Here is a 12,471-nt window from a genome sequence, read left to right on the forward strand (position 1 = left end):
ACACTGCCTTACTAAGCTAAATATAGAGACCATATGCTTCATCAATACAGACAATATTTATTTATTGTTTTATTTTATTTTCATTTTAAATCTATGAATGAAGTACAAGAAAGAGAGGGAGAGAAAAATAAATCAACTCAAGTCTTGTCTTTTTAAAGGTCATTTTAGTATGTCATTGTCTATAATATATATCCACGTGTCCTCACATGAACACATTGTTTTATATAACAATGTGCCCTCTCATGAATATCAAATTTATATTTCAGACATATGTATTTTACAATGCTCTTAGGATTTTTTGTTATTGTACATAACTACATCATAAAATGTGGAATCTTGGACAGAATTTCATTTTGTCAGAATGGAGAAAAGTTTCGGAAACGTTATAGTCAGAAAAACAAAGTTATAAAACTGTTCTTCTGCACATGCATTCATTCCCAGCTCTTGGTCTTCTGAAGGAAGAGAATGGCCGAGCAAAAGCTAAAACTTATATCAATGCATATTGATATAAGGTTGGCTTTAATGATTTATTTACTACTGATAATTAACTTGTAAATTCACTTAGAAACAAAACCTCTTCAGGACGCTTATGTTTATAACCTGACTGGAACATATTGGGTACCCCTCAACCCCAAGAAAAAAAAAAAAAGCTCAACGGATCTGCATGAATTCATAAGTGACTTTTTTTATATACAGTACAGTGTTTTAAGAGTAAATGTAAGCAGTTTTCAAACAGCTAATGTTATTGTTGTCAAAGTCTGTCTCCCTAGTGTTTCCTAGGACTCTTATTTGGAAGTGTTTCCCCTGGACTACTTTTCCCATCATGCACTGCCCTCATCACTGCCATCTGTTCCTCATCATTCTCACCTGTTTTCCATTCCCTCATTAGCCCTTGTATGTATATATACCCTCAAGTTTTGTATTCCTTTGTCAGTTCTTGTTTTTGCTGTATGAGTTCACGGTTGTTTGTTTCCCTGTCATCGTCGTCTTTAAAAGCCTGCGATTAGATCCAACGTCTTATCTCAGCATCTACTAGAAACAATTGTCCTCTCCACCTTGTTGGCAATGCCATTCTCCAGTGCAGCGATTAGTTCTAAACAAATGAATTATCTAACCATCTTTGGTTGTCTTAAATGACTGATTTCTTGTACCATGACAATAAAAATAACGTGTATTGTATACAAACCTTGGCTTTTCTCTGATGTTTTTAATCCCACATGAAGCGCCCGTCTCTATAAATAGCCTAGTCACGTTGCAAAACAAACTCCATGCTGAGTCAGTGATTGTTTTTATTTAACCTCTAGAGGGCAAAGTTATGCTAAAAACTAGATACTATATCTAAATACTAGAACCAAATGATTTTGATGTTAATTTCCGTTAACAGAAAGAACACTGTAGTAAAATGCCAATGAATCTACAGCATCACTGCAAAATAAATATTTTTTTAAGCTGATTTGTGTGCTTGTCATTCAATAGACTACAGAATCTTTCTATTGTGTTGTCCTTGCTGGTTGCAAAGCAATCATAAAGCGTGACCATTATAATCTGATATGCAAATTAATCAAACTCTTATAATTAATCATCAAAAAATACTCTTGAATCTTTCTCAAACACGAGTAATCTAATGACTCAATCAGTCATTTGCCTTGCCACTCAATGTATTCCATATAGAGGTGGGCTCATGGATTTAGAATGTTGAGCTCTTGTAGGAATATTGCACATGGCCGTCAAGACCATTTCTCATGCAGAGGAAGTAAATGTTGCTGGCTGGGTTGATTGATGATGCTTAATAGGGGCACTGTGCGTGAAGTCCCTGTTCCAAGTTCAGGTTCAGATTAAATGCCAAAAAAGTCAGTGTAGTCATTGGAGCGTTGTGTTACTGCAGGGATCTAGGTTCATTCTGACCTCTTGATTTAAGTGCCCAAGAGATAATGGTCATGCAGGCCAGATGTTTTAAAGAGGAGTTCCTGTAGCTCAAATTGTGCTAGCAATACCGGTTCAGTTCTCAAGGAACACATACCGTAAACAGTGCACTCAAGAAATTCATTTTATTAGTAAGTTGCTTTGGATAATAGCATCTGCCAAATGAATAAATGTAAAGAGTGAGCCATATATTGGAGAGGCAGTTTGGCACTTGCAGCTGTGTTGATAATGCAGAGTCTTTCAGCAGCCTGTGACTGCTGTTGAATGCCTGCGGTTTGTAGAAGAGAGAGATAGTGAAGTTTCAGGACACTTCTAGCTGCTCTAAAGGGCTATTTTTAGCACAAGTCCGGCCTCGTTCAGTCCTCTCTCCCCATCAGCCCTGCCTTTTCCTTTAGTAATCTAGCAATGGAAAGCTAACCTCACCCATACCAGCTGTGTTGCATGCTGATCTGTGGGAGAAAAACATTCATATTACTCTGCTGACATCATGACATATTTCATAAAGTCATTGATCCTTACTGTTGCTGTGGTTACCATGACAGCCGTGGTGGGTCAGTGAGGACATTCACTAGGTTTTGGAACAGCTATATCATCTTCTATCAGATGTGTTCATGTAAAATATGTAGAGTGCATTATGTACAGCTGAATGTGATGGAAAGTGTATTATAATGTTAATAACCAGGTTTGTGGCATTAAATCTTTCTAGTTGTAAATTTATGCGGGTTTGGCGGCGAAATTCATATTGTTTCTCAGTGTTCTAGGTGGCCTTAAGCCAGAATCTCTCTGATCTCTACAACATAAAATACAAGGTCTCTGTGCCCATTTGTTCAGAAGACAGAGAAATAATATGCCTAGATAAAACAGGAGTGTGTCCCATGGTGCAAACAATGAGTTTGTACAAAAAGTTTGTATCTGAGCCAGTTTATGAGGTGAAAATAAGTGGTAAAAAGAAAACAGAGTGTCGTTCCAGTCCACAGCTCTTTCCACGGTAATGCTGCTGCAGTTTCCTGTTGTTTTGATGTTGTACACTGGCCTCAGACACCTCCTGACTCTTCTGTCACACTACAGGAACTTGCCACATTCCTCAGGAAAAAAAAAACACTGCATATGGCTTTGGTGTGTTGGAGATGCTACACCGTAGGGCTGTCTATGAGTGTGTTAGATTTTGGGCAGGGTTATTTTGTTTTACAGGGTTATCTGCTGGCTTTGGTGAGTTTTAGCACCATAATGACAATTGTTTATTTTTATTCATCATGCAATTTTTTTATTTTTTATTTCTGTCATCAAGATCATACTTGTACCATTTTGCAAAGAAAGCTGTTTACCTCAGATTCAGTGTTGTGATGTGAAGTGTTTGTCATAGAAACGTTATGCAATATGACTTATTGGGAGTTTATGTTGTGTGCTTAATGGATTATAACTGTATTATAACTGGAGATGAGTTATGAAGTCACTGGGTTCTGTGTTATCAAGTATGTCATGCAGGGACATAATCTGGTTTGGGCATAGTAAAAACTAGAAATGACTCTAATCAATTCCAGATTACTTTTTCACAAAATCATACCGAAATAAATCATATTCTGCCAACTACAGATTTCCTACTACTGATTTCCCCTCAGATGAGTGCAATTGCACTCTTTCTCCCCAAAGTGTTATTTGATGTATTATGAAAAGATGATTTAAAAGCTTTAGATATTTACTTATCTGCTTTATCAGTGGGTTCTAGATTCAACCCACTCATACTGTACTTTTGAAGTTCACCATTTGTGTCACTGTCCACATCTTCTGTGAGATGTCAGTGATGGTGTACATTTCAGATGGGTCTGTAAAAGAGCTTTTGTCACCACTCTGCAGACCTCTGAGATTCAACTTCATTTTATAGACTGCATGGTATGCTTGAGTACAACAGTGGTTATGTTTATATTTCACTTACATTAGGCTGACTCGGTCTCACATAGACTGACTTTTGACTATTGGCATGAAGTCTGGCCCATTTTACTGTTTATTCTGGCAAAGAACCACCCAATTAAACAGGAAGAGACCATCTAAAGCCAGTCTCTAGCTGATTTTTTTGGTGTGAGCATTATTAAAATAATTGCCTGCCAGTAGGTGAGAGACTCATTAGCATCTGCCAGTGGGAGTTTTTTAATCCCTTGACCGTTGGGACTCCTTGCTGAGTTAATGGTTACAGCAAATGGAAAAAATAATCCAACATGGCATGGAAAATCGTTCTGTCTCCAGGGCAGACTCTTATGCTCTCGTCAAGTGACCAATGAGCTTCTCTTCCTTCAAAGAACTGACAAGACGTCAAGATGATCAGAACATTTTCATCTCAACTGCAGCTGCATATCACAAATGCTGATCCATAGTGATTCTGTCACCAAGCATTTTCCACCATTTCCTCCGACACTAAAATGACATATGAAATCAGAAAGAGGAGGCACAACAATCTGTTTATATTGAATGTAATTTCTTATCTTGCTGAAAGCTGCATATGGATATACGTACACTTTCTAAAGCAAACCTTGAGGGGATAAATACACAATCACAAACTTTCACAAAAAAAAAGTTACTCATTGAATCACATCTTAAATCACTCTTTTACAATTGTTTATGCTCATGCGGTACTGCTGTTGTTTAGGCGAGCTCCACATTACAGGGAATTAGAGAGAGAGAGTTGCAGTGAGTTGGTATGTCTGTCACCCCTCCAACATTCGCAATCAGCCAAAATCGAGTTGCTTTGAGTCTGCTAGTGTTTCGCCAGCTTAGACAACATGTAAAAAGATCAAATGCAATTTAGAGAAAGGTTTATCTGAAAGATTTACCATATTGGAACGGTGAGTGTAGACATGGTAAACATTATAGCTGTCCATCCAGAATTATTTAATTGCAGATTATTTAACAGACATAAACAATGTGGAAATCTGTATGCAGATTTGTGATCATTTTCAATGACAGATTACTAAACTTTAAAATTTGATCCACAAAGTCATGAACATTTGGTTATATCCCTGCATCAAATGGTTACTATACAAACTATTGGCACCATAGTTATAGCAAACTATGGGCTAGCCATGATAATTTGTTTGTGGTTTGTAAAATGTGTGATCTGTATAACCATGGATTATAACAGAAGAGATTAATGCAACTGCAAAAGACTGACGCATATGTACCTAGACCAACAATTAAAATGTAATGCAGACAGAACTCACTTCATCATCCCCATCCCATTTAGAGTACTTCTGAACACGGTTGATTTAACTGTCTTTAGAGAAAATGTACATGCCTACTCAATAGTACGTTTTACTCTAGGTCGTACCTTTCCAAGCAGTCTCTGCGGTTTACGTTTCTCTCTGACAGTGTTTGGGAGAAGTTTTTTTATTTGTTGCCTGCAGTAGGAGCACGGCTCTGACAGTTTGTTTGACCTCTATATTCTGTCCTCTGCTTCCCCCTATTCTCCCTCATCTCTCTGCTGTTCTACCCTTCTCTCTGCTGACGTGTCCAAAATGCATTAGCGGTACCTGAAACTCAGTGCTGCTTTTCATGGAGCTCTGCTTATTGGAAAGTAAAATGTGTTCAAATACTTTCAGGGAGCAGCTTGGCATAAAGGCATTTGTATCATGGCAACAGAGGCTCTGTCTTTTTGCAAACACTTAGTTAATTATTTATTATTACGCATTAGTTGACTACCTGTTCTGGTTGCTGCTGGCACGTTGCAAGAGTATATGTATGTGGTATTTTACTGTGCACACCTTTTTCTCTCTTTTTTCCTTTTTCCTGCTTGACTACATCTCTCATCTCGACTGCACGCATTCGTTTTCTCCTCTGTGTTTTATACGGATTATTGCATCAATCACAAAAATCTGCTGATCAGGAACCACATCGATCTCAAACCTTTGCCTTTCAACAACAACCATAACAACAAAAACAACAAACAATTGCATTAAGTCATGGCATACACTCTTGCTATTTCTTCCTGCAATGCATGCCACATATTTACTATAGCTTCTTCCATCAGCAGTGAGGTATTCACATGTGATAAATGTAAGGAATTAGTCAGGCTGGTGAAGAAGATTAATGAGTTAGTGACATGCATCCAAACGCAAGTGGAGTTCAGTGAGAAAGAGATAGATACTACATTTCGGATGATATTACAGCGAGCAATGCACACACTTTGGTTCCGGCTGCGACACTACTCTCCCGTTCCTGTTAGGGTTTTCAATCAATTCTCCCCACTAAGTGATGCATCCCACTGAGAACCATTGTAAAGGGAACAATGGAAAGGAGGAGGCGAGAACCGGCTTGACAATATAAATAATATTTTAATGTAAAACTGAAACCAAAAGACACAAACCCACACATAGGATGGACAGCTGCCCTTAAACATTCTCTTCTGATAAGGGGCCGGGTGTGTAAAAAGAGAGGAGAGAGAGAAAGAAAAAACAAAACACTTACATGCCGGTTCTCCGATACACTGTAGTTTGGTCCTCGGCCACTCCTCCACCCTCTAGTGGATGACAGCTGCGCCTCCCCAGGCGGATTGGAGGGGGTCCTCCAGCCCCTGGCATACGGAACACCCCGCCTCATTTTCTGGGAACAGAAGGGGTCTCTCCCGCCCCTGGCAGCAGTTCTCCCCCTCCAGGCAGTGAGCCCCTGCCCGCTCGCGGTTGGCAGTCTCAGACCCCGCCACATTTCAGCGGCTGATAGCGGTCTCCATCACCCCTGGCAGCGGCCCTGACCGTTCCAGGCGGTCGGCTAGGAGCCCCTTCTCCCCTTGCGGTCGACGACCAATTCCTCCACTTCCAGGCGGCCAAGCTCCTCTGTCCTCCGGAAGATGTCCGTGGCTGCTCCGTTGGGTGAATGGTATCGGCGAGAACTCCACTACGGCGTATCCCTCCTCCTTCCCGGGTCTTCAGCACCAGTGTAAAGGGAACAGTGGATAGGAGGAGGTGAGAACCGGCTTGACAATATAAATAATATTTTAATGTACAACTGAAACCAAAAGACACAAACACACACATAGGACAGACAGCTGCCCGTAAACATTCTCTCTCTGTTGCACCACCATCCGCAGTCAGCCTTTATCCTTCTTGGAGGCTTGATTAGCCTGATAAGGGGCTGGGTGTGTAAAATCATGACCTCTGCCCTCCGTCTTGTCACAATCATGTTGAAAGAGCCTTCGTAATAGATGATTCTATTGTAAGGAATGTGGAAATAGAGACTCCAGCCACTATTGTTACATGAATTTGGGGGGCTCAGGAGCCTGACATCAGATCAAAATTGTTATTCATCTCGGCACTAGTGATGTCCAGCTTCGCCAGACGGAGATCACTAAAGCTAATGTTAAATATGTGTGTGAACTTGCAAAAACGATGTCAGACACTGCAATATTCTCTCGCCCTCTCCCTGCTCATCGTGGTTATGAGGTTTATTGTAGATTAGTGTCACTGAACGTCTGGATGTCTGAGTGGTGTCCGGAGAATAGCATAGGATTTATAGACAATTTATAGAAAAACAAGTTTTTGGGGTAGACCTGACTTGCTAATTTCTAAATGAAATTATTACAGATAATAGTTTGGATGTGCTCTGTTATTGTTATAAACATGGGTCTCATCTGAAGGGTTGTGGAGGAGGTGTTGCTACAATTTTCAATGTAGTTTTTGGTGTTATTCAGAGGACATGATTTAAGTTTAAGTCTTTTGAAGTAATAATGCTAATGCGACACCGTCAGATAAAAATAAAATATCACTTTCATCTTTCAAAATCAAAAACCACAACATGCACCACCAAAAGAGGTATTTCCTGTAATCTCAGAGCCTCTTCTTAATATTATTAACTCCTCGCTATCCTTACGACATGTCCCAAGAAAATGGCAGTTATCAAACCACAGCTTGATCCTGGAGAATTGGCTAATTCTAATTACTTAAGATCGATTTCAAATATCTCATTTATGTTGAAAATACTAGAAAAGGTAGTGTCCTCCCAACTATGTTCATTTCTACAGAGAAATGGTATATATGAACAATTTCAGTCAGGCTTTAGGCCCCATCACAGTACAGAGACTACACTTATCAGAGTTACAAATGACTTGCCCTTATCATTTGATCACGGCTGCATTTCTCTTCAGTGCTTTTAGATCTTAGTGCTGCATTCAGCACGATAGATCACAACATTCTCTTGAATAGGCTAGAGAATTATGTTGGCATTAGTGGACATGCATTGTTCAGGTCCTATTTAACAGACCGCTACCACTGTATGTGTAAACAAGGAGTTGTCAAATCAAACAAAAGTTTTCTACAGTGAATTATTAGGTGTTATATTTGATACCAATCTGTCCTTTGAAAATCAAATTACCAATGTTTGTAGAACAGCATTCTTCCACCTCGGAAATATTGCTAAGTTATGACACATGCCCTCTGTTGCTGATACCGAAAAACAAATTCATGCGTTTATGACCTCAAGACCAGATTATTGTAATGCATTACTGGGAGGATGTACTGCAAGTTCAATAAATAAACTTAAATTGGTTCAAAATGCAGCAGCATCTATAACTCTGCAATAACCGAAATGATCTATTGTTTGAACTGTGATGCACTTCATTGATCTCTGTCTGCATCACCTTTGTTTATTGATGGACTACACTCTTAAAATGGAATACATAAATAACAAAGGACAATCCATCTATGTGAACTTCTGCAGTTAATCCAGGATGGACTTCAAATGCATTAGTCATTAATCTTAAAGTTCATACAAAATCTTTGTTTAAACACTGACCCTTAACACTTACTTAGTGTATACATTTTAAACCATGACTTAACCTGCACACAAATAACTAATATATTCATGCTAGTTAGTCAGAGGGGAACTGGCCCCCACAGTGAGTCTGGATTCTCCCAAGCTTCTTTTTCTCCATTAAACAACATCTTGTTCCTTGTCACATTCACCTTCAGCTTGCTCACTGGGATTCTAAATACAATTATTCTTTAAATATTGAATTATTTCTTTTTATACACAATTTACAATAACACAATGATGACTCTAAGAGTTTATAAATATTACAGTTTCCTTTTCTATAAAACATGATTTTCTGTAAATCTGCTTTGAAACAATGTGTGTTGTGAAAAGCACTATACAAATAAAAAAGACTTGACTATTTAACAAGTCATGCATTTGAGATAAAATACCTGAGAATGTTTACACACTCTTTACCGTAATGTCAGCGAAACTGTTAACAAGTGCCAGTGGGAGCAGATACATCACACAGTGTCAGACTAAGTACAGTGTCCTTGACCTGTATGCAGGGGTGTGACCTCTTTAAATACAGTGCATTCTTCGTTTGCAGTGAATTCCTACACTTTCCTCATCCACTGAGTGCTCGTAGCCAACTGAGCTAAATATGAGATGACTTTCTGCCATCCAAAAAAGACACTGTGATATTTCAACATAAACTTGCTTTGATCTTAGAGAGTGTAATGTTGATGGATGTAGACTTCAAGCAGCTTGACATACAGTAGATGAGTGTATGAAGAGTGGGTGATTGAAGCTTTTTTGGGGTGGTGTATCAGTGACCCTGCATTCTGTTGATGCTTTACTGTAGTCTTGTCTTCATCTAGTTATGCCTTGTTTAATAAAAAAAAGTGTGGATGGATGAATGGGTGGATGATTGGACGGACTTGATGGATGAGCAGGCAGTCAGGAAAGAGACAGACAGATGGATATAAACAGTTAGTTAGATGGTTAGTCAGTTAGTTATGAATGGAAAGTTGTTTTGTTTGTTTGTTAGTTATACTTAAGATTGATGATACATTTTTCAGTTAGTTAGTTAGTTAGTGATGGAGGATGGGATGGATGGTTGGTTGGTTAGTTATGGATGGTTAGTCAGTTGGTGATGGAGGGAGGGATGGATGGATGGTTGGTTGGTTGATTGGCTGGTAAGTGATATATGGGTAGAGAAACAGTTAGTTATTTTAATTAGTTAGTCAGCAGGCAGTCGGGAAGACAGAGAGTAAGGATGCACCGATCTGATACCACTCCTATACTGACGTTTTTAGATGGATTGGGTATCAGTCCGACAAGCCTGATCTAAATCCGATACTGTGTTAGTCATGTTCGTTATGATCAAGCTCCAAAATTGACATTAAAGAACCATAAAAACACAATTTAAGTAGTTCATATGACTCGTGCATTTTATTCAAAGCCACATGAAGACATGCGATAGTTTTGTAAATCGCAAAAGGCTGTTTAATAAGTATAGAATGCACAAGCAGTGCTGCTCTCACGCATCATCATTAGAGTTTTATATAATCTCATGTTACGTTAAATGAGATCAAACAACTATTCGAAAATGTATCTTTTTGGCGACAATTTTTTATTGTCGACGTTGTCGATAATGTCGACTAATCATTTCAGCCCTAGTGTCAACAGAGCAGCGCCATTCACTAACGCATTTCAACACGCTGACTTTAATGTAATTTGAGTTCATATGAAACACTAATGATGATGCGTGAGAGCAGCACTGCAGCTCACGCCTGACTCACAGTCCAGATGCACTCTAAACTTTCACAGCTTCAGGCGATGTAGATTGCCAAGTATGTGGGAATAATACAAAATAAGTAAATATAGAAGCACTCTCATTGTGGAATAAGCGGAGCTGGAGCTGCCACTCCGCTGAAGCAAAATATGCACGTTGAGCGTCTTTAAAGAAAACACAAATGCATTTTTAAATGCATTACAGCTTTAATGCAGTTATATTTAATGCGTTATAGCTTTGTTTCAAATAATTCAAATAATAAGGAAGCAGGTCATATATATAAATAAAATTTCAGAAAATTTAATTTCTGTGTGTGGTCAGTGCCTCTTCTATGAGTTGTGTGAAGTGTCCCGATCTAAGGGGGAGAGATTGAAACTGCATTTGGCTGATGTACACTCTGGCGTGAGGACCTTCATCCCTCGAGTACGTGTGCTTGCTGCAGCTAGATTATAACGTGATGGCTTGCGATTTATTGAATCACTGTGTCACTGTGCATTTCTTATCATGAAGAAAATTTGCAATATGCAGAAAGTTTTTTTTTTTGGCGAGTTAAAGATGGATTGAAGTGAGGTAGTCTTCATCCATTATACACTGTAACAAAATACTTTTTTGATTTGTTTTTGTTTTGGCTTGTTTTACAAAAATAATACCTACAACTTATTTAAAACAACATACATTTAGTTTAGCAGCTATACTGCAGAATAAAAAACGTTTTATCTGAGAATGTTGAATATAATATTAAAAATAACATTTTAAAATACCTAAAAAAATAACCTTTTTACTAAACTTTATTTTCCTTTAATTCAGTGAATGTCATTTAGAGGTATCTTTAAAAGATGATTTGTCCTCTTTATTGTTAGTAAGCATGTTTAATACAACCTTTAATCATGCACAAGCTGAATAGTCGGTTAAGAGGTAATGATTAATCATTGCAATAATCGCTGAATAGTCGAATAATCGTTCTAATAATCTTTATATTAATCGATTATCAAAATAATCATTAGTTGCAGCCATCATTGACACACAGGCAGGCTAGTGATGCACTCACGGTGATGCCTATTTTTAGCCTTCACGTGCTGCGCAACATTTGAGCACTACTCACAAATAACATCTCAGATGTAAATGCTCAATAGCTCGGTTCACTTATAATATGCATTTAGAACCGCACTGGAGGAGCATTTTACCAGACTTTGAATAAGAATTAATTTTGTGCCTACAAACTCTGAAGAGTTCAGAATGTCAAAATAAAAGTGTGAGGGTTTAAGGTTAATGTGCATGATTTAAATATATTACTGTTGTATTTAAAATTCTAAAAGTCAATAATAATCATAATTATTATTATTATAATTATTATTTGTTTACAAATTATAACAATATTTAAGTTGAACGGGTTCCAAAAATAACTGTGAAGGCAAATTGAACTGATATCTTACAACTAAATTGAACAAAAATATATCTGAATCTTTAAAGTCCAGTTACAAGTTGAAAATTGTTTTGGAATTACTGTTAATTTTGCTGCTGCATTATCCAATAGACTAGTTAACAATAAAGCTTTTCTTAGTATGCGGTACATTTATATTGAAATAATGTGTAGTTATAAGTTTGTGTTTTTTACATATAAAATCCCCAATTAATTCCACACATTAATGTAATTCTAAATTGATTATGCAAAAAAACAACAACACTGGAATCGGATTGGGATCGGTATCGGCCGATACTTAGATTTCAGATATCCAGACCGGAAGAGAAAAAGTGTTATTGGTGCATCCCTAACAGACAGATGGACAGATGGATGCAGAGACAGATGGATACACAGATACATATAGACCGTTTGTAAGTTAGTTAGTTATGAATGGATAGTTTGTTTGTTTGTTTTGTTTGTTATACTGCAGATGGATGGAAAGTTTGGCAGTGAGTGAGTGAGTGAGTGAGTGAGTGAGTGAGTGAGTGAGGTGAGTGATGGATGGATGGATGGATGGATGGAAGGATTTCACTCATGTTACATTATGAGTACTTGT

The 12,471-nt window shown here is 38.0% G+C and overlaps 1 protein-coding gene across 1 annotated transcript in view; it reads left to right on the plus strand.

Annotated features, from left to right (window-relative positions):
* The window catches only part of LOC127629018 (pleckstrin homology domain-containing family A member 7-like), a 155,604-nt gene that overhangs the window by 82,421 nt on the left and 60,712 nt on the right, over positions 1 to 12,471 (plus strand).

The sequence above is a fragment of the Xyrauchen texanus genome, chromosome 1 (assembly GCF_025860055.1).
Source record: "Xyrauchen texanus isolate HMW12.3.18 chromosome 1, RBS_HiC_50CHRs, whole genome shotgun sequence".
Lineage (NCBI taxonomy): Eukaryota > Metazoa > Chordata > Actinopteri > Cypriniformes > Catostomidae > Xyrauchen > Xyrauchen texanus.